This window comes from Toxotes jaculatrix, chromosome 17 (genome assembly GCF_017976425.1).
Source record: "Toxotes jaculatrix isolate fToxJac2 chromosome 17, fToxJac2.pri, whole genome shotgun sequence".
Taxonomy (NCBI): Eukaryota; Metazoa; Chordata; class Actinopteri; family Toxotidae; genus Toxotes; species Toxotes jaculatrix.
The window spans coordinates 18,544,830-18,567,490 of NC_054410.1; positions in this window are offsets into that span (position 1 = coordinate 18,544,830).

Genomic DNA, 22,661 nt, shown 5'->3' on the forward strand with positions numbered 1-22,661 from the left:
GTAGATGGAAACACTTAACAGTGTCAGACGTGAAAAAAATTTGATAACAAATGAAGCCGACATCGCACCACCCCGTCATTCTCTTGAGAGCTGTACTCAACTTTCTGAGCTTTCTCTTTATTCTCTTCTTCCACAGTGAAATGCTTCTTCCGAGAAGCAGGCCTCAAAGTTATAACTCACAAATCTCGCGACAAGATGTAGAAACGTCTTCTTTGTCAATTAACTGCTGCTGTTCTGCTGTAGACTGTGCGTGCTGAATCCTTACACAGAGAAGCTGAAGTAGCGCTCCCTTAGAGAATCCTGGCACGCCTAGCATCACTGGATTTCTAATTTCACTGACCAAATAAATGTCTGTGTGGAGTTGTTGCTATCGCAGATGTTTGAATATGGCCCTTTTATTTTTCCTTTCAGGACAACCTACTGAATATGATCATATCTGTGTTGCTGTGTTATATCCATGCAGAGGTAACCACTGAACTGGTATCGCAGATGACAGGAAAGGTAACAAATTGCTGTTTTGTTATTTATGCACCTTTAAAATAAAATAAAGAACTGCTGTTGGTGTTGTGTTGGTATCTTAAAATGTTTTGCACTGACAGAAGTGTGAGGCCTTGTGCTTTCAAATAATGATTGCTTTGTCAAAGTTGATCCAGAATTCAACCACTGCGTTTCCAAATGAGGTTACAAACCCTTTGTCCGGCCTGTAGCTTAAAGCCCTATTACACCTAACGTGAAATGAATGGATAATAACATAATTATAATAACACATAGCACAGTGGTACAAAATCCTATCCCTCTCTAAACTACAACTCTGTTCACAATTAACTGTTGCCCTGGCACAGGACAAGAATAATTCAGCAACAGGTGTTTTACTTTGCATGTTGACCAAAAAAAACAGTGACTCAGCATTAAAAATATTCATAGTAAAGTCAGTTTAATATATATAGTTTGATTGATTGATTGGTTGATTGCCTGTATTGTATTAGTTGTGAAGACAGTGAGTCAGCCAGGGCATCAGTCACCCCCAGGGGGATGCTTGAGAAGAAGCACTTCAGAAGAAGAGAGTTCTATTTGGTGCAAAGTTTGTATTACTTTTCACTTTATTATTTGATGCTCAGACACTGAGTCAGCTAAAACAGCAGGGGATGCCGGAGGAAACTTTTATTAGCTCCTGTCACTTTTAAAGTAATAGGTCTGTTATGACAGTGGTTCTCAGCTCTCTCTCTCTCTCTCTCTCTCTCTCTCCCTCTCTCTCTCTCTCTCTCTCTCTCTCTCTCTCTCTCTCTCTCAACTCTAGCCTCAGGACCCACATTTGTCATGAGTCATTAAGTTGCTACCCAAATTTTTGAATCACTCAAATTCTTTTCACATAAAATAGTGCAGGAACGCACAATGCCTTCATGCACTTATGAAATTAAAAGACAGACTCATCCAGAATTGAAGGTAGGATACATGCGTTTTAAAGAACAAAGACGTAGTGAGGCTCATCACATTTCAAGAATCTACATATTACTGTAGAAAGTTACCCTATCAAGAGATATATACTGAACAGCCCTGTATTGTGAAGAATATTCAGTAGCACACGAACCAGACCTAAGTTTGGAGAATCTAATGGGAAAACTGGGGATTTGGTTTTCTCCTGACAAGAGCCTCAGTGTCAGGGGTGGTGGTAGACAAAGAAACTCTGATCAGTTCCTCTGCTTTGTCTTCAGCTGGACCAGAGCTGAAACGCCACATTCGCATGGATGCTCCGTCATCACAGCACTGCACCAGAACTGGGGGAGGCTTACACAGAGTCAGGCAGAGTCTCTTTGTTGCTCGGCAACGTGACACTTTCCATATTGATTTTCCGAAAGGGATCACATAACTAGTCGTCATTCCAATGTTGCTCTGGGAAGTAGTCATTAAACCAATCCTGCAGTTTGAGGAGATGGACAGAAACACTTTGCTTCAGGGCATTTTTACTTGCGGTGTTTAGTTGTTGTGCCTCAAGACAAACATTGGAAAACATGTCGAGCCTATTTTTATTTGATTTGCCCACAATGCTATCTTCTTTAACTTTTCAAAACTATTGTGTCCCTTCGCCCCCCATTGGACACATTTAAAAAGTTTAATACATCAGTGAGAGAGGCAACTTGTACGAGGCATGTTTTCATGCTTGAATTATCGCTAACTACTGATGTGACGACGACAGTTCTGGACATTGCTGTCAGGATACTGCAGGCAGCAAATGGGTGCTGCATGCCTGCTGCCCTCATGGTAAAGTGTGTCCTTCAAAGTAAAAGTGCAACTTTTGAAATTATTCACGCACACTTCCACAACCCACCCCCAGTGGGCAGTGGGTCGAAACCCACCAGCTGAGAAAGGAGGTGTCATGATGTATTTTTGGTGTTATCATGTGCTTTTGATTTGTACGACTTTTGCATCTTTTTTCCAAGTCCATGGTTATCAGACGCTGAGTCAGCTAAAACACTGGCAATGCCAGAGGGGCCTTTTCAGAAAGGTATCATAAAAAGTTGGCGCAGTCAGTATGACATCCAGTTTGTACTCTATTTCACTGACAGTGTGTATATCATTATACAGTAGTGTCTGCTTTTAGTGAGAATGGTTTGTGAGGCTCTGAGTCAGCTAGAGCATCAGTGAGACCTTGGGAAGCATTGTAGAAAAGAGTGGTCTGTTTAAATTATAAAAAAGGAATGAAGCTGGGGACCATTGCACCACCTGCTAGCTGGATGTTAAAAAGTTGAGCGTCAGCCCGACTGTGGACAGAGCTACATTCATCCGCGAAATGAATATTTATGTTTTGAAACTGACAAAACCACAGCTAGGCACAGATGTGATGATGTGAATTCACAGTGATTTTTTACAATGAAGTTGATTGCAATGACAGTAAAGAAATGGAAAATGACTGGCATGAAAGATGAAGGAGACTTTCAGGAAGTCAAACCAGTAAAACTCTCAGTGATTATAATTAGCAAGAGAGTCATTTTAGGCCACGGAGAGTCATGACCAGGAAATATAAAGCAGAGATAAAACGTCCTGCAGTTGTCAGCATTTCATAAGTACACCTGCATGCCAAAGTCTGACTAAAACTAACACAAAGCAGACTGTAGAAGTCAGTTTCCACTGCTGAACATTTGTCTATTTGAAAAATTCAGACACAATTGCACTGTGAGAAAAAAGTTCTGTTCTCTCTCTTTCTTTGCAATTGGCTGTTAGCCTGGACAAGGACGTACTCGTGCCATCAAAAAGAGAATAAGAGTTGTGAATCTGCAGCAGCTTCTTCTATCACTACCACAATTTAAACAATCGAGTCATGCTGCCAAAAAGGAAGGCGGTAGAGAAGAGATCTGATTATTGAACTGCTACATTTCCTTGAAGATCACTTGCGTTACCTGGTTTCTTTGACTAACCGGGTTACACAGTGTATGTAAACATATTAAAGAGGAATAAGGAGACAGTTGAGGGAAACAACAGAAAGAACTGGAGTGTGCGTCCTTGTGTTCTGAGATTAGCCAGAGGCTAACACACACAGGCACACAGAACAAACAGGGACAAATCAAATTCACACAAATTCTCTTTAGGTTTAGGTTTGTGTTGTTTTATTTGGTTTAATGGTCTCCAGATATAAATTCACAATATCCATATAGAGAGCTGTTGATTCAGTAGATTAGTGCTGAAATTGCCAAATATAAAAACTACCTATGTATCATTTATTTATTCAAACATCTAAACTAAATCATCTTTGAATCTGTCAGAATCCTGGTAAAGAGAGTCGGATTGTATTTCCTGATTTCTCTGCATTCATTTCTACAGGATCACATTTCATAGCTGCTGACACGTTGCATTCATCATCATGCACCCTATGCCCTTTAATGTTTATCCTATTAGTGAAAAAACTTTCACATTCCTGTAAATTGTGAGAGCATTAAGAGCAAAGAAACAAAGAGAAGACAAAATATATATATATATATATAAAGGCTGACAGCAGGTGTGTATTTAGGTACTGGCAGTAACATTCAGTTTAATCCTTGAATCTCTGTTTCTCTAACAACAACACTGATTACCTAACCTCACAGAGACATTACCCTGCAATCAGAGCAATGCTACTCTACGATCTCTCCAATCAGCTTTCATCCATTTCTGAATTATGTGAATTCACTTTCCCATATAGTGGCCGATATAAACAAATGACAGTTTGTTAACGTTTCAGCTGCTGTAGGTGTAAGGATGTTACTTGAGGCACAACTGCCATGTTCTGCAACATACAACATAGAGTCCTGAATTTAAAAAAAAAAAAAACAGTTTATTGACCAAAGTGTTGACAAACCAACAGCTGACTGTAATTGATATCCATTGCAGAATACCTAAAAACATGTAGCTATGTAGGTCCTGCTATCATTTAAACCACAAGGCTGGGAGAATTTAATTACAGAAGGTGTACTACTAGAATGCACACAAAAAGACTGAACAATGACTCACTGACCACCTGCACTGTATAAGAAAATGCACATTTTTGATTAGACCTTTATCTGTTTAGACACTCTATGGTCTATTTGTTCTCTCAGGCAATATCCACAGGAAAGTAACAGGAAGGACAGAAGAGACAGAACAAGGGGAAGGAACGGCATTGTTGGCACAGGATGCGTTTGCCTTTGTCCAGCGGCCAAAACAACACCCTGATTTACAGTTAACCTTTCACATTGAAGCAAAGTCAAATAGAAAAAGATGATGGTATTCTGTGAGCCAGGCCTGTTGCCAGACAGCTCTGAAAACACCCAGGTTCCATTTAAAGTCGGAGCCAGGTTGAGGCAGAAAGGTCGCAGCACACGCACACACACACGTAGCCAGACACACACCCATGGTGTAACTTTGGAGGGAAAACAGTGGAGGAGTGAGAGTGTAGGAATGGTGCTACTATTTAGAAAACTGTGGGTTTAAAAAGGGTTTAAAATGCTGTTAATACGCTAGACCAAGCCTACTATACCTATCTCAGCTATTTCATATTGGACGGTATAATATTGGTATCTTAAACTTTATAGATACTGGCAGGCATTCTGGTTTCTGTGTTTATCTGCCAACTAGAGTTCTCTTCAAGTCCTTCAAAGCTCTGGTTAACTGCTGGCAAATACACTGGTCATGATGTGATTTCATCATTTTTCATAACCAGATGGAGACACAGCTGGCTCCTGGACACAAAAGCCTTATTAAACACATTGTATCAGCGTTGCTTGACAAATTATGAAACATCTCATGAGCTGAAATAGCAGTGATGGGGTTGTAGTATCAAGGGTACATGGGACTCACTCAGGCACACATTCATCTGCACAGGAAGAGCTGTTCCATGCTTCTCCTAACAGGTTGTTACTTGGGGTTGATTACATTCACCTGGCACCACAGGTGTGAGTCAGTCCGAGATTAAATTACCACAGTAGTCCTGAAATGCCTTGGCCTAGAGCTTATTAGTGTGTGATTGTGCAGGACTGTAACGCTTCACGAGAGCAGTGTGTAAAAAACACAATGGCATATTTGCTACTCCTGAATTACTCATGCAGGACACTCCACAGAACAGTGGCTTCATTGTAAAAGTATAATGGAAAGTTGCAAAAACCCTTCAATGATCATAAAGAGACTTTTACTCCAGGCTTAAAGTCACATGAGAGAGGTGCAATTCTCCCAGCTATTTATTTACTCACTGCTGATTAGGAGACACCTTTGTGTTTCACACTCAATATGGATTTCATCACTTCCTAATTTCCCTGTAGTGAATGTCCTCCAAACCAATAATTTAAAATATTCAAATCTACAGTGAAGCCATGTCCTCTGATGCAGACATTGGTCAGTCTAAAGAAGTTTCACTTTTTCTACAGCTGTTCTCTAGGTATAAAAATCTTAAATCAGTTTCATCTCTTTGTCATTCACCACTCCTTTCATCCTTCCTCTCCCCTCTGTCTCCTTTCCCCTCTCCTGTGCTTGTTTTCCCTTTGTCTGACAAGTGAACACTCTGAAGTGACACTGACATTTCAGTTCAGTGAGACAGGCAGTTTAAAATTCACACGCCATACACACACATATTCAAGTTCTTCTGGCCAGTGACCATTTCAGACCACTGACTCTGGTTTGGTTTGACTGAGAGGTATGACTAGAAAAATCCCTAGAGAAGTGACTGAGGCACAGCCAAAGAGATGGAGATCAGGATTGGTTGGGTGGAGGGCAGAGAGGGAGACAGACGGATGGGGGGGGGGGGGTGGGGGGGGGACTGTCTTTTGTTAATAAGTTTATAAAATAATGTAATGCTATTAAACATGTTAATGTTACTTAAGTTCCTGGTGCTCCTTGAGGAGCCTGCTCAGGTTTGAGATATTCGCTCCAGCTGTTTTTTAGCTGCAAGGCTTCTCTCCTGATGCTAACATTACTGCTCACTCACTCTCCCTGTAGCATTGTATTTAAAGTGGTTAGAAATGTCAGAAGTGCCGCTGTCACCATCATGTACTTTTCCCATCGCCGTCTGGCATATGCTGAACTCCTATAGAAGAAAGATGTAACTACCTCCAGGCTTATGCACTGTTGATGGTGCACTTCTGCTGTGAAAAGACGCCGGGTTTGTTTGAAATAAAACTATTTCATTTCTCTTTTGCCATCAAATTTCCATCTTAGTCATCTTTTTTGTCAGTGATCTTGACTCAAGTCAGTTTCTTCCCCTCAGTGTCTCATCTTCTTCATTGAAGAAGAGATTGTTGAGGAATATTAAGAAATGAACAGACTCCACCAGTTGCACTCACTCAGGCGACCTGTCCTCCAACCACAAAAATATCTGATGCACTGCTGAATGTATCAGCAGCTGCTGGCTTTACAGACACATGCATTAGGAACCTCAGACACTAAAGACTCTGACACTGCTGACAGAGCACATAAACAGGAAACCAGACAGATGTGTGCAACCTGCAGTTAATGTGCCCAACTCAGCAGCAGTGATCAAATCAGTAATGTTTTCTTTCAGTAGCCTATAGTTTGATGGGTTGCAGAAACAGAAGAAAAGGCCGATGACTTTCACATTTGTTTTCTAAAATTCAAATAATTCAAACCTGCTCTACAGGTGAAATTATGGATTTATGTTGCTCTGTTCACTCAGTTGGCAAAGATTGTTCTGGTGAATAATGATGGGCCAGTTTTAGATTTTACTGTGAACAGTTTTCAATAGGTTCTGGCTTTAAAAGGGTGTGCGCGTGTGTGTGTGTGTGTGTGTGTGTGTGTGTGTGTGTGTGTGTGTGTGTGTGTGTGTGTGTGTGTGTGTGTGTGTGTGTGTGTGTGTGTCAGGGCTCAGCAATGATCCAGTTTATCAACCAAGCCAAATTAGACAGGGCATTCAATCACTGAACACTCACACCATAATACAGTGTTGAACGACCAGCTGTTTTCTTCTCACACCGACAGACTTGTCAGTGTGAGGTGACACACAGGTACACACATACGAACACACTCAATAGAAGTCTGGCTTATGACATATCAATGTAGGTCAGTGACTGACTAACTAACCGGCTCACTCCCTGCTGCCAAAGTGTGTGTATGATTGAGAGAGACAGAGAGAGAGTGAGAGTTTGAACCTGTGGTTAATTCAGCATGGTTGATAAACTAGATCATTGTATCACCATGTCACACACACACACACACACACAGTAATAAGGTATTTAGAGACCATCTGTTGCCTTTTCCCAAACTGACAGATTTGAAGAACACAAATAATTCCTGAGAATATCATATCTTTAAGTTTTATTCAGAATCCATCTGAATAATCCATTTGTAGTTATCTGTACATGGGGTGATTGATAAGTTTGAGGTCTTTGAGGTTTCATTTTCATTATAATCCCCTCCTACATAAACACACACAGTCCAGCAGACACAGACTCAGACAAACCCACAAGGGAATGGGGAGCAATGAGACTTATATACACACTAGGGCTAATTGACAACAGGTGACACAAATCAGGGCAGGGCAGACAATCACAAAAGGAGGGAAACCAGACAAAGACAGGAAGTAGATAAGGACAGATACACAAAGGCTAGGGCTTCAAAGAAAACAGGAAGTACTAACAAAAACCAAGAACAGGAGCACAAGAGCAGACTACAGACTAATTAAGAAATACTGAACAAAACTCATGACCCAAAACAAGAGTAGCATGGTAACAAAATAAAACCTAGGAATTACAAAACCAACCAAATAAGAAACCAAAAACAAGTGTCCACAAACAGTCCAATAGGAGTTTAACAAAAACCAGAAAAAAACTCAAAACTAACCCAGAGCTGATCTGAATTCCAAACTCAGTCCAAACAAAAGGTTGGGTTGGGTGCCTGTTTGCAAAGTTTGACAGAGAGACCTCAAAGCGCTCTTGAGATATCGCACGTAGAGGAATCCAGGACGGACAGACGGACAACCCAAAAACATAATCCCTCCGGCCTTGACTATCGCAGGCATGAAGGCATAAAAATGCACAAGTGGGGTGAGGAAATCCTATTTGTTTCATAAGCAAATCCTTTTTTTTTTTTTAGAATTTTCTTGTGCTTACCATCTTTTTCTTCATACATACCACAGTGATATTCATTTTGTTACCGCTTGTCACTTGTTTTAAAGGTATCACCTCTTCTTTTTTATTCTTCTTTATTTTTTATTACCTTGTCAGGAAGATGAGTTATTTCCCCTCTCCTCCTCACCTTCTTCTCTTTTTTCTTTTTCACTTTTTGCCTTTCTATCCAACCAAAAAGGAGTTACTCTGTATGCAAAAAGGTAAATTGAAATGTCATTTTATATGCATCAGCACAGCGGGCGGTCAGGTATGTGTCTGAATGTGTATCTGTGTTTGTGTTTTTCTTGCACACTGGCAGCGTGTGTGTTCTTGATGCCTGTGTGTGTTACTGTATCTCTTTCTCAGGCCAAATGAGTGTTGACAGTATAAGCTCCTATAGGAGGCCTTTAGATTCTTTCCTCATTTTCTGACACAGATGTACAAACAGTTCCATTTCCAGGAAATTATGAAGTGTGAAAAATATTTTCTTGCATGTCTCAGTCAAATTAAATTTCAGAATATGGGGATAGATGTCTCCTTTATCTAATGTCTTCCTGTATGAGGCTTTGTTATTAACATAACCAACATGTTTGCTTTTGTATTAAAGTTTCAACAAAAAATAAGTAGCTATGTGTTAACTATAAACAGATTGCACAGATGACCTATGGTGTCTGTTTTTACAGAAAAAAACTATGCTTTGTGTCCATAAACAGTAAAATACTATTGTCACTTGAGACAGTACAGTGCTGTAAAAGTAAACAGTAATTTATTTATTTATTTAGCTATACCTGCATGAGTCATTATGGGTCATTTTAATAAGGCTACTCATTTATTTATTTATTTATTTACTTATTCTATTGTGTACCTGGTACACAATACATGTTCTGTTGTGGCCATTCAGTAAGAGAAGTTACACCGTGGTGACACTGAACAGAGTTTAAACCAAAACAGCCAACGCCAACTTCAAGATCTCACCAAACTAACTCACAGAGCCTTGTGTAGATGATAGATGGTGAGTAACACCGAAGTGTCTGCAGTTGGTGGTTATACATCACTTACAGGCACATGGCACGATGCAAAGAAAGAAACATAAGGCCTCACATCTTGTATGTTGGCAATGGATAAAAACATTTGCTTCAGTGATTAGAATCAGTACTGTTTTACCAATTAAAAATCCACTTTCATTTTCATCTAATATCATAGTCAACTCCTGGCAGTACACTGTGCCTTTGTAATGTGCAATAGATGTTTCAGTAGTGTTCTTATCTAAATCCTTCAGTTTTACAGCCTGCTGAGTTCCAGTGTTGTACATTTTCCCCTCAAATTGATTTGTTTGAGCAACTGGAACAGTTGGTGGAAATAAGTCACCAGAAAAAAAAATACAACAGTACAGTAACTCTGCTAATGTGCAACACTGATTTTTTTAAATTATACAATCTCCTCACACACCATTTGAAATAAGTCCCTTTACTCTCAAAGTGAAGTGTCCATAACCCCATAAGTGAACCAAATTGGAGGATAGGTTCAGGTTAATGAACCAAGTAATGGTGTTTTGGCTTCAGTGTTTTGTTTCTTCTTTGAATATGGTGTGAATTTTAAATGCACATATTAGCACCACAGTTTCCTGAGCTTCAAGCATAACTGCCATACTGCCTCTCCCTGTATATGAGGCACTATTGGCAGAAGTTCTACTTGTACTGATGTTTTCATTGAAACCTCCAACAGGATGGGACCCCAGATTATCAGATATCAGTTTGCTTTTAATGGTCTGGTCATTTTCTAAGTCAATTTCAGTCTCCTCTTGACGCCTTTTGGAAGACTATCAAAGTCCTCCTCTCTGTAAAGCAGCACCAGTTGCCTGAGGTCGAAGGCAGATCTGTTGTGCTGTAAGATCTCAGCTGATGTCATATAGGCAGCCAATATTTTGGATTTTTTGGCCAGAATCAAGGAGATTCTTTTTTATTTCCTCAGTAAAAGGTCATTTTGTTAGCACCCTGATGAAAACTCCATGGCAGAGCTGTCATGCTCTCTAAACGAAGAGTAGTTCATAAGAGCGCTGAGAGAGCCCTCAGCAGGAATGTACAGGCAAAAGTGCTCCTTACCTGAAGCGTCATTATCCTAAATAAATTTGAATGAGCTCAACATAGTTTAATCTGCTCTTGAAATAAAAATGAATATCATCAGACCAGCACATGTCCTTATTGCACATTTTAAACCAACTGTATTTTGATAGATAATCAGTAATTTCTCTTATTTCATTGACTTATGTTCCTTCTTACTAAACGTTCATGCACTTTGGATAGAAAATGAGTCACACCACTGTTATTTACAGTATCTCCTGGAATTCTTCCATCACTGTTCATATACGCCTCTGCATCTAATTTATCACCACCATGGTCATCAACACTAACACATTATCTGCAAGAGTCTGATCACCAAGTCAGTGGTGTAGCTGCAAGATGTCTATATGTCCACCATGGCCAGAATTGATGTCCAACTGTAGTTTTGAACACCTGTGTTTTAATGTAGTCTTTGAGAGGACAGCAGCTTCTCCCATCTCTAAGGTGCCAATTTAAATGTTTGCAAAAGTCAGAAAAACTGGGTTACAGGGATATACATCCCTCAGTTTTGTGGATCAAATTGAGATACTGATGTTTCTGTGGACTTTCACTTTCCTTGCAAAAAGTAAGGGCATAGAGAAAACCCATACTGTCTACATATCTGGGACATTATTTGGGTATGACAGGGTACACTAGGTCTCTGTTTATCAGTTTGCAGTTTGATGTCTATCTGGGTCCCACTGCGAATACGATGAAGTGGGAAATACTTTTATGTTGTGCACCCTCACAGGATTCTGGAAAAAAAGAACTCCTAAAACTCACCAACAGCCGCTGAGAGAAGAACCATCCATGTCCTCCTGTACATAATGACCCCACAGGTCGTCTGTGGCAGCAGCTTAGTTGTGGGTTTTTTTTTTGTTAGGTGACTTCTGGCAACCGTAGTAATGGGAGCCAAGGAGAAAATTAGGTGATGTTGCACTAGGAGGAGGTTGCGGTGGATGGGTATCATATCTGTGGAAATGAATACTATAAATTAATTAATATGTATTTATTAATATTATTCAAGTGTCATAGACCTAAAGGCTCCCAGCCCACACAGGCCCATGAGACATAATTTACCTTCAGAGTTAACAAAACAAAAACAAAGTAATTATGGGAAGCAATGAAAACATGCATTCATGTGTTTTTTAAAATACAAGTACAATACAGCAAAGGTCAAGACTGATACAACTCCTACGTAATACCAGTAAAATTCTGCCTTATTCACCTACATCTCTAATTTACACACATACGCATGCAAACCCCACACAGCTAAAGCACTAAAACACTGCTGAGAGCAACACTGGCCACTTTCTGAACGCCCCAGTTTCCTGTACACATGCACACATACACACTTCTCTGACCACTCATTTCCTTTCTCACAGCCATTCAAACCTATATTATCCAGACAAATATACTATAATCTGCACACACACACACAATGAGACAGTGTTGCTCTGACTCACTCCTCATAGGTCAGCAGGTCAGTTTAACCACTGAGAGGATAATGAGAAATCGACACTGAAACAAATTATTGCTGCTCTCACGCTGCTGGTGTCATCATGAATGTGTGTGTTTGTGTGTGTGTGTCTGAAGAGAGAGGCACACAATGATAAGGCAACCTTGAGCTGTTTTCACACTGGACAGTGATCCAAAGCCAACCTGTAGCTGCACAATCTTTGGGTCCCCCTGTAGGTGCCTCTTAACATGGAAATAGGTTATAATTAATGTATTTATAATAAACATAGTTTCATGAATAAGGCATTATCATTCATTTGATTTAGAGTATCACCCCACTGTGGTGCAATCAAACATACAACATCCATTTAGTAAACTGAATCATAACATGAAAAACTAAACACAACAAACATTTTACATAAACATGTCTTACATGCATTTATACACGGATACTGTTATAACTACGCAGTTTTTCCTATACAGGACCCAAACTCAAGAACATAGAGTTTAGTATGAGCAGGACAGGCAGATACAGGAACACAGCTGTTCCGAGAGACAGGTAGGGGTGGTAGTGGTGTGAACCAACCAGTCGACCAGGAAAGCAGGAAAGGCACAGAGTGTGGCAAGACTCTGCAGCACAGGTGAAAAATAGGTAAGTAATCCAGAAGACGAGCAAGGTAAGTTCAACATGGAAAGGTCTTTTCAACAGTAGTAGATCAGACAAACTGGTGAAGAGTTGAGTGATGAGCCGCAGGTTTGAGTTGGGGTGATGACGTGATTGCAGTCAGGTGTGTAGCTGAGTTGAGAAGAGAGAGTAGGTCACCAGGCCCACACAGGACACACACACAACCTGTATATTAAGACACCTGTGAAATCTCATCCAATCCAGCTCAATCATAAATTCCACCTATAAACTTTTAACTGAGACATTAATTTAACTATGTTTGTTACTGAGGTTACAGTTTGTAGCAGTGTTGTACTGGACAGCATCATATCTGGAGGTCAAGGAAAGCACCACATAACTGGTGTGTTCAGTGCTGCATGTTATGATTTCTCCCCCCATGCCTCCTGTCTTTCATACACCTTTTCAGACAAAGCTGCAGTTCCTGAGTTTTTCAATAACAGACCTATAATAGCACACAGTAGTCTGCCCTGGGACAGGCTGAATTCATGTAGTGCAATCAGTTACTGAGAAGATTAAATCATGTGTCAACACTGAAGCCTGCGATGCCAAACCTGTAAAACGTCAACTGTTTTCTTCTCTTTCTCTCTCTCTGACACACACACACAGACACAGAGACACACACACACACAGTCTCTCTCTGCACTTGGTTATCCAGTTGACCTTGTTACAGGCTTGTTAATAGAAATAATAATTGCTCCCTGGTTTAATCCCAGCATTCCACTGGGATTACTGGTTTTAATTTAGCCTGGCTTTCCAATCTTGGCTTCCTAATTGGGAGATTGTGTGAAATAATGAGATATAGTATAAGCCATTATATCCTAATTATTTAAATCTCATATGGGTTAACAGTCTATGATAACATATACAATGACTGTTTGTGTATTTAATTAGATAAAGGAATCCATAGCCACAACCACCAAAATGTCTCAATTAGTCCAGTCTCTAAAGGGATTAGTCATATCCACTGCAATGTAGCTCAGACTGCACTAACATGTTGCCATGATGTTGTTATTATCCACAGCAATGGTAACAAACCCAAGGGTTTGATTGACTTTTTTTTTCCACCAAATTGAAACTAAGCAGTTCTGGGCAACTATGATTCTTAAAATATCAAATTGAGTGTAAATGTACAATTTACAATAACTAGTCTACACTAGTTACATTTTTTAGATATAAGATCAGTGCACATTAATACTATTTGGTGTCCTGGCTGTTCACAGGAGAGGATACGTGTCCTACAAAGGTACAACAAGATGATGTAAAGGCTAATTTGGAACTATGCATGACATAAACACAACATAAAAGTAATTTAAGGGTTACTGTGAGGACTTTCCTGTCCAAGCCCTGTAGAGCCTTACTGTAAAGGAAATTAAAAATCACTGGGTGGTATGTAAAATGGCTCTCTGTAATGCTGAGTTTGAGACGAAAATGTTAGGATGAATGTGTGAATGTGTACAGCAACTGTGGAATTCAAAAAGAGAAAACTTTGTTCAACAGTTGTACAACATCTTCTGTGGCTGTGGAGGGCCTTTCTGAACTCTGAGAAAATAACCCAGATTATTGTCTGTTTTAGTTTGGGACTGTAACACAAAGCTTGCATTACAAAATGGGGCTGTGGTGTTTGAAAGATGTGGGCCTTTATCCTGAAGGGGTGGTTGCATTATGTACGTATTGAGTGTTGACTAAATCTCAGATTATCTCAGCCTCTGCTGCCTCAGAGTTTGACAATTGTTTTTAATCTGTTTCTCTTTCAGACTCTCAAATCTATGGAAGTGCAATACTAACTTCCCTTCAGAGGTAAAAAGCAAATATGTTTTTCATAGTGCATCTGATGGAATTGTTGATAGTGAAGACCAAACCAGCTAACACACAGGACGATATATCTGTAATTGCTGACAAATGCATTACAGTAATTCACAGGAAGCCATAAGCAACACGTGTTGAGACAGTCCTCCCATGGAAAACGCAACATCATGTTCAAGAGACAAAGCCCTCTAGTGGCTGTAGTAATGATGCTTCTTGTCGGCCAGTTGCAAGTGAGGACGTTAGGTGATTGTTATAAAGAGATTTTAATACAGGAGACTGCTGTTCATTTCCTGTTTCCAACAAACAGTCAACATTGGTTTCTTTTAACAATGACCACGATTATTCTCAAACCTTACTTTTGTCAAGGTTTACAACCTCAACCATGGCAACAGAGGTCCCCCAAGCTCTAACAAAGTAGTGTAAGCATTTTTGTGGCTAACCAAACCTTGACCATGGAATGACCACATCATAAAACGTTTATTTTTCCAGCAGTGAAATGCTGTGGTTTTGAAAGGCAGCCATAGTGGGGTGAGATCAGAGCATGTTTCTGTGTATTGTTTGCTCTAAAAGGCAGTTACAAACAGCGTATTACATCATTTAATTTGGAGGACTGGTTTTGTGTGTTCGCTAAAGGCTAAAATGGACGATGCTGACACAGTGCCCCTCTTGCCAATGATATTACATTGTACAGAGCTAAAAAAAAAAAAAAAATCAGATTTTACTTTGACCAAAATTATAAAGATGCTGTGGTAATAAACACAATGCCCCACCTCCACAGGTGAAACAAACTCTTTCCAAATGAGGACAAAGACTAATGAGATGGGCACCATCCTGCCTGGTGCTTCTTTTAAATAAAAGGAAGGGTAATAATATGTAATGGCTGTCATGGTACTAATAGCAGCAGGATAGGCTGAAGGTGGAGGACTTTTAACAGTAACTGAATCACACTCCAGTATTACTGAAGTTGCAAACTCAATTCCCCCTGAATCATTTTCAATATCATTCCTCCTCCCTCTGTATCAAAGCCAACAATGGCAGTTTAATTAGTCCCAGAGCTGGCCAACTCTCCCTATCACCATCAGTCTATCCTTTCCACTCTCAATCTCTCTCTGTTTCTCTGTCTCTTTCTTCCCATATCTTCATTTGTTCCATCTATCCTGCTGCAATACAATAAGCCTGTGAACTTGGCAGTCATTTCCCCTTTTATGCCGAATTCATCATGTAGTCTCACATTCTACTGCCACATACCTTCTGTGAGAGAGAGAGCCCTGCTGTCGAGAAACCAGTGGCGATCGCAACCTATTCTAGCAAGGAGACAAATTAACTGCTGTTGACTCTGACACCGAGGTGAAGGGAAATGAATTTAGCGAAAATGGAGCCTGACGTCTTAAGACCTGTAAGCACAGTAGGAGGGTGAAGAGAGGGAGGTGAATAGATGGCTACTGAGCAAACACAACTGTCTCTCATCACGGTGCTGTTTATTATGATCATCCAAGTGGTATTTACACCATCTTGCACCACCCCAACCTTATTAGATGTCAGACTTTGCTCACAGTGACATTTGCAAGTTTCAGAAAGTACATGCTGTCCTCTAACAGTGTCTGATCTATCGAATGCATTTCACTGCATAGGGAAAGCATTATACTAAATTAATGCAGCCTCATACCAAAATGGTCTGATTCAGATTTTTTTTTTTTTTTTCAAACCAAACTTCAAAGGCTGAATAGAACCACAGTTAACTCACCATTAGACGCTGAGTGAGTGGTGTAAAGTGTGGTAAAATAAGGTGAGCAAGCTGAGTGAATGATTCAGGGGATTATTGAAAAAAAGGAACACTGGAGACCAGTGTTCCATGTAGGATCCATGCTGAAAACTGGAAAGATTGGCATGTTAACTGCTTGTGAGAGTTCCACGCCAACAAGGCGGTCATTGATGACATTTTAACACCACATCTATTAAATTGGGGTTTAACTACATTGAACGATGATCAGCGGCTGACGCGGTTTTCAGGCACTTCTGTGCTGTTTACTGCCAAGTCACAAAGCAGCTATCAGAAAAAATCAATTTACCAGTTGTATTTACAACTTGTAAATACATGTGAAATCTATATAAAGTCACCTACTCTTACTCTACAATAACTACACCATGACTTGAACACTGCGTTAGCCTGGTTGCAGGTCCCTGAATCACTGCTTTATATTGTACAGATCTGATGTTGTGTCTGTGACAATCGCTTAGCTTAGAAACAGTGAACATCAGTAACTATAAATCTTTGAACTCAAATTAACACCATTCACCTCAGCAAAGTGGTTCGTAATTTACTCTCACACTAGTCAGCTTTGCAGGGAGTATTAAGGATGATCCTTCTGCAAAGCCTAGCAGCTGCTTAGATACAGTTATGGCCACAGAAATGGCAATAAGTGCGAATGAGACTGATACAAATGTACAGGTTGTTGTCAGTCAACTTTCTGAAACGACAGCTCTTAAACTCTAAAAATGTTTTCCATTGTCTTCCCTTCCCAGGAAGAATTCAGCGAACAAGTGGCTGAGTGAGTAAAGAGTAATAATACAGCCATTCAGTCTGAAAACTGGCCGAGACTGACCATGAGGGACAGGCTCTGAGATGACAGGGAGAGTATGTGACTGGCAAAGGAAAAAAACAATGATGACACTGAAAACCTGGGTGTAGCTATGACATGGTGGGCACCACAACAACAGCTGAGTAGCCCAATAATTCATGTCATGAGGAAGAATTTGGCTCCCCCCAGGTAAGCAGACAGAAACTCTGTTAGTATTCAGTTGGAGATTTATCTGGTTTTGCGCTCTGATGGTGAAAGGCTAAATTTATTGAATAACCCTGAGCACATTTTTTCTGTAAATGTGGAGAAGACATACAGCTTAGCCACCTACAAGCTTCTGATTTTCAATCCACCACAAAAAAAAGACATGCCACACCAAGTCACCTCTAAGCCTCTACAGCATCCCTCAAACCTTGATGGAAAGCTCTATTAGCACTGACAAAGCAACAGTTGGATCATATTGCTGTGGGCAGAAGAAATGGAGCTCTGATATAATGTCCATTAGCAGTGAAGGTATTCACATGTGTTTTATGGAGCTGATACGAAATCAATTGCTGTGGGTGGAGGCAAAGATAAATCAGGCTTCATAGCACAGTGTAGGTTGGACAGATGTGTCTAAAGTCCATAAGGAATACATACACAGATAAAACTGTACAGTGACCTTGAGTCAGTGAATCTTCAGGGAAGTAACCTTTGTACTTTTAGTCCAACTGAACTTAAAATCCCACCTCATGTTAAATGATCACTATAAATATCACACAATGTACTCTGTCCCTAAACTGTGCTTTGTATTGTAAGTAACAATGGACAGGGCTGGTGGAAAAACACTCACTTTTGGCTTGCAAGTGTGTGAATGTGAGTGTGAAAAAAAAAAAAAATTCAATTGTGACATCCTGTGCAATCTTGGCAGTTTGGAATTCGACAAAATTGCTTTTCACCCCACACTTACACTGGTCACCTTCTACTGTACAGTCTTTATTATAGACCGCTTTCTGCAGCACTGAACATCTTCAGTTGCTTCAGAGCTAGAGGATAATGTTGGTGAGTGGTGATCTTCATTGTGTAATTTCTGAGGCAGTGCCATCTTGTTAATAATAAAATAAACCCAGTCCTGAGACTGGTTGGGAATTTCTGCTGCTGCACATACACAGGTTTGGTGTTTTATGAACTTCCTTTCCTATGACTCTGACTCGGTAGATGCAGGTTATGATAATCATATGGAGATGGTATGGAAATGAAAAATTACCCCTATTGTTACAAGAGCGCCTCACAATGCAAGCCCAGCACTTTTTCTATATGGAAATGAGCAAAGTGTTTCCTAAGTGTGTATATCAGAGAGTAGATTGAGTATAAAAATGCCCCCTCTCTGACCTTAATTTAACACTGTATTTTCTATTGACCTTGATTCAGTTGCTTCTCGGTTGGTTTCGCCTGCAGCCATTGTGGGCGAGATGTGATTACAGTAAATTTGATCCCATAAATGAATCCAAATGATGCAGTAATATTTACGGGGAACTCAACATTAGGTTGACTGATTAGGTCAAATTTAGGTTGAATAAATCTGCTTTCATTGCATACATGAATTAAATATTACAGTGATCTAAATACATCACCATGATGTGTATAGAATGTGATCAGTGGATTACAGGGACAATGAGTGAAGTCATTTTTTTGCAGGATTTTTTTTCTCAGTGCAGAGTGACAATTAAGGGTTTTAACAGCCAGTGTGTGTGTCTGCGCTTTTTTTTAATTGGCCCACATTAAAATTAATTAAATGATTGTGCAAAGAAGATGGATTGTCCACTTATTAAACTATGTACACATTCTTGTGAATCTGCCTTTATTCACATGATAAGGAAAAGAGCTGCAGTCTTTGAATCTCTGCATCTGTTTTAATAAATCAAAGTGCAAATCTAGGTGAAGGTGCAAAATCAGTTAACTGTACATATTACAGTTGGGGCTTTCTTGTGCCCCAGGCACAGTAGTAAACATGATTGGATCAGGAGTAATTTATTTGCAGGTGCAGCAGGGCCTGACCTCAGTCATTTCATATTTCCTTTACAAGCAATGAACTCACCACCATGGGATACTAACAATTTTGTAATGAAAAGAATCCCAGCTGGATAAATCCAAACTACTTTCCGCATTTCATTCCACATTTATTCTTTTGTCAAGTACATTATCTTGGACATCACTGATCAGATTGTGATGAAACATAATTAGATTTATTGTATTAGATTTTAGATTGCCAATAGCCAGAGAAAACTATAAAATTGTGAAGTTATTTGGAGAAAACTAAGAATAAAGTAGTTTTGCAACAACTGAAGTATAGTGATTTCTGTGTGGTGTACAGACAAAACAATGGTTGCTCTAGTTAAGCTTGCAGTAGTGGGAGATTCTGGCTCCATTTCATCCCCACAATATTATCTGCCTTGCCTCTGTTCTCCCCATGATCAGTGTAGCAGCTGTGCTCCAATCTGGAAGCCATGCAGATTATTAACTTACAAATAACTAGTTTGGTGCAGACTAAAGCAGCAAGAACCTGCTGTTTGTCACTGACGCTGAAGCAAGGTAAGAGTAGGGATGTGTAACTGTGCAGTGCCTTAAAAATCCACCACACATTCTTCAAATAACAGGGAGCAGACATCACATGACAGATACAATGGTTTTGCTGTCAGGTTTACATGCAAGCCTGCGTACTGTTGACTGTCAATTCTGAGTGACTGATATTGTTAATAATCACTATTCAGTTCAACTTAGTACAGACTCTTGTTCAAACCAGATTAAAATGACATTGTTGATTTGTTAGTGTCTGTCAGCTTAAAAATTCATATCACAGCAGAACATACAAATCAAATATACACATAATTAAGCCAAATGGCAGTACAGTGTGTACAGCATACAACACCCTCTATCTTTAGACGCTTGATTTGGATAAAAACAAAAAACTTTAAAAGCAAAAAAGGAACACACCTCAGAAAGAGCAACAGAGGAGGTGTCGCTCTTCCAAAGCAGACAGAAATATAGCACGGATCATCATGTACACAGCAGACAGAAATAACAACAGTAAAATCACACTATGGAAACACAGAAATACAAAATTAGGAAGCAAGAAGAGAAAAGAGGAGAATGGAAGAGATAGATACAGACACCATTCACACAGAGGGAGACAAGACAGGAGGCGAGATGAGTCTCCTGGTGAGTGAACATCCCAATCAAAGATGTCTGGAAGGAGGCACCAAGCTGCCAAAGGGAGATCAAGAGGTCCCAGGATGGTCAATTGTCCAATGCAGAACAGTCAGTACTTGAAGAAAGGACAAGGGAGGAGAAGACTGAGAGAGAGGCAGAGAGGGAGAGATAGACACACACACACAGCTTGGACACTGATGCGAGAAATGCTTTGTTTTTCAGAAAGTCTTACATCATTCTTGTCAGCAGGACAGACATGAGCTTTAATAACATGCATCTAAATGTAAGACCAGAAAAAATATATCACTTTTGCCAAATTGGATTTTCTACTCCTGATCAAAGTTACTGCCCTTGATTTAGACAAAAGCGAAACATCATTTGTACAGCTCCAGACAGACAAATGGAAAAAGCATCTTTTTTGCCCCTTTCCCTCCCTGTCCACAGTAAATCAACACAGCCACAGTGACTCAGATTAGGAAGCAGTTTTAGATTTTCATCCTGAATTAGAAAACACGGATCAGTGAATCCATTCTTTAGCATGAATACAATTTACATGTCCCCTTGATGGACTTCCCTAAATCCTTTTACTCTGTCCCTTCTCCCCTATCCATTTTGTTTGGCCAGAGGACAACACAGGTAGACATTCTCACTTGTCTCGTTAAATTTAAACACAGATCTTCCAGCACACAGTTAATCAACCACTTCATCAAGGCAACCTATAGGAGAAGGAACTTTGTTGCACCTGTAACCACACCCAGACTTTGAATATGGACAGAGCTCAAAGAGATACTGGGCTGCTGACTGACATGTCAAGCTGTTACACCACCAAGTCAGTCTAAGGTAAGAGAACCAGAAAGTGGAGATTGGTGTGACACTGATTTCACATAGACAGTTGAGTACAACCAGCCTGCTTAAAAAAAAAAAAAAAAGAAAAGACCCTTTCACCTGCCGTCACAGTTCTCTCATCACTAAATTCAACAAGCTGGAAAACTTGTAATTGGGATTTTTTTTAGATAGCTGCTTTGAAATTTGTTGATTTCTTCCCCTAATAAAAGTACTTTGTTCTTTGGTGGGAGAAAAAAAAGCTGACAGGGGCAGAGATGGATAAAGATTAGAATGTGACAGAAACACAGACGGAGAGACCGGCAGCAAATAAAAGCTGTTTTCCCCAGGATGTAGGACATGAAGAGAAAATATGGGGAAATAAGGAGACACTTGCTTATCTCATTATTTTTGAGAAAAAGAATGAGCAAAAATAAGATGCCATTCTTTCTGTTCTCCCATTACAAACACCTGCTGCGTTTTAAATGAAATCATTTGGTGTGAGTATCTTCTTAATTCACATTTCCAAAACCTCATCATGTACCTGTGATTCACAACAACCTCCTTATTATGAGAACAAAACCACTCCAGCATACTTCAGTAAGAGTCATTCAGAGTGCTGAATAATTTACATCTCCTTTCTCTTCAGTTCCTCTTACAGTCATGGATGTCTCTGTCACACACACACACACACACACACACATTACATTCATTTTCATTACTTAAAGAGCCCTTCAGTGTGTGGGGAGAGAAAAAAATCTTTAAACAGCTATGACTTTTCTAGCATCAATCAGCAGGAATAAGGAGGAGGAGGAATGTAAAGAAAACAGGGAAGACACAGGAAAGCTACCTGTGTAAATCACCAGAAATGGAGAATGAGAGGGGGAGGAGAAGGAGAAAAGACAACATGACGAGGCCACAAGAGAGAGCTTCGGGCGTCAATCACCACAAGATGAAAAAGGGAAAAGTGGAAGCAGAAGAAGAAGAGAGCAGGAAGACGTGTTTAACATTCTCTGTCCGTCATTTGAAAGTGTGTTAGATGAATACCTGACTGCTGTTTAAGTGTTTGGAGGAGGAGGAGGAGGAGGAGGAGGAGGAGGAAGAGGAGGAGGGGAGAGGGAAGGAGTGTGGATGAGGAGAAAAATGGCGGCATTAGAGGGAAAATGGGATTTGCAGCCACTACAGAATCTCACGGCTGTATTACCTTGTTGGATTGGAAACATGACAGATGGTCGTGGCAAAGGACTTACACACACAGACACACACACACACACACACACACACACACAGAAACACACAATTCAGCCCAAACTTGTAAACACTGCTGCCCACATACTGTATTTATAGGAGGAGTTACTAATTCAGATTAGCATTCTGTGGTATAATTGTGTCTGTGCATCTTTATGCTTGTGTGAACTTGTCACAGTGAGCATGTTTCATTCATATACTATAGTTTAGTGCG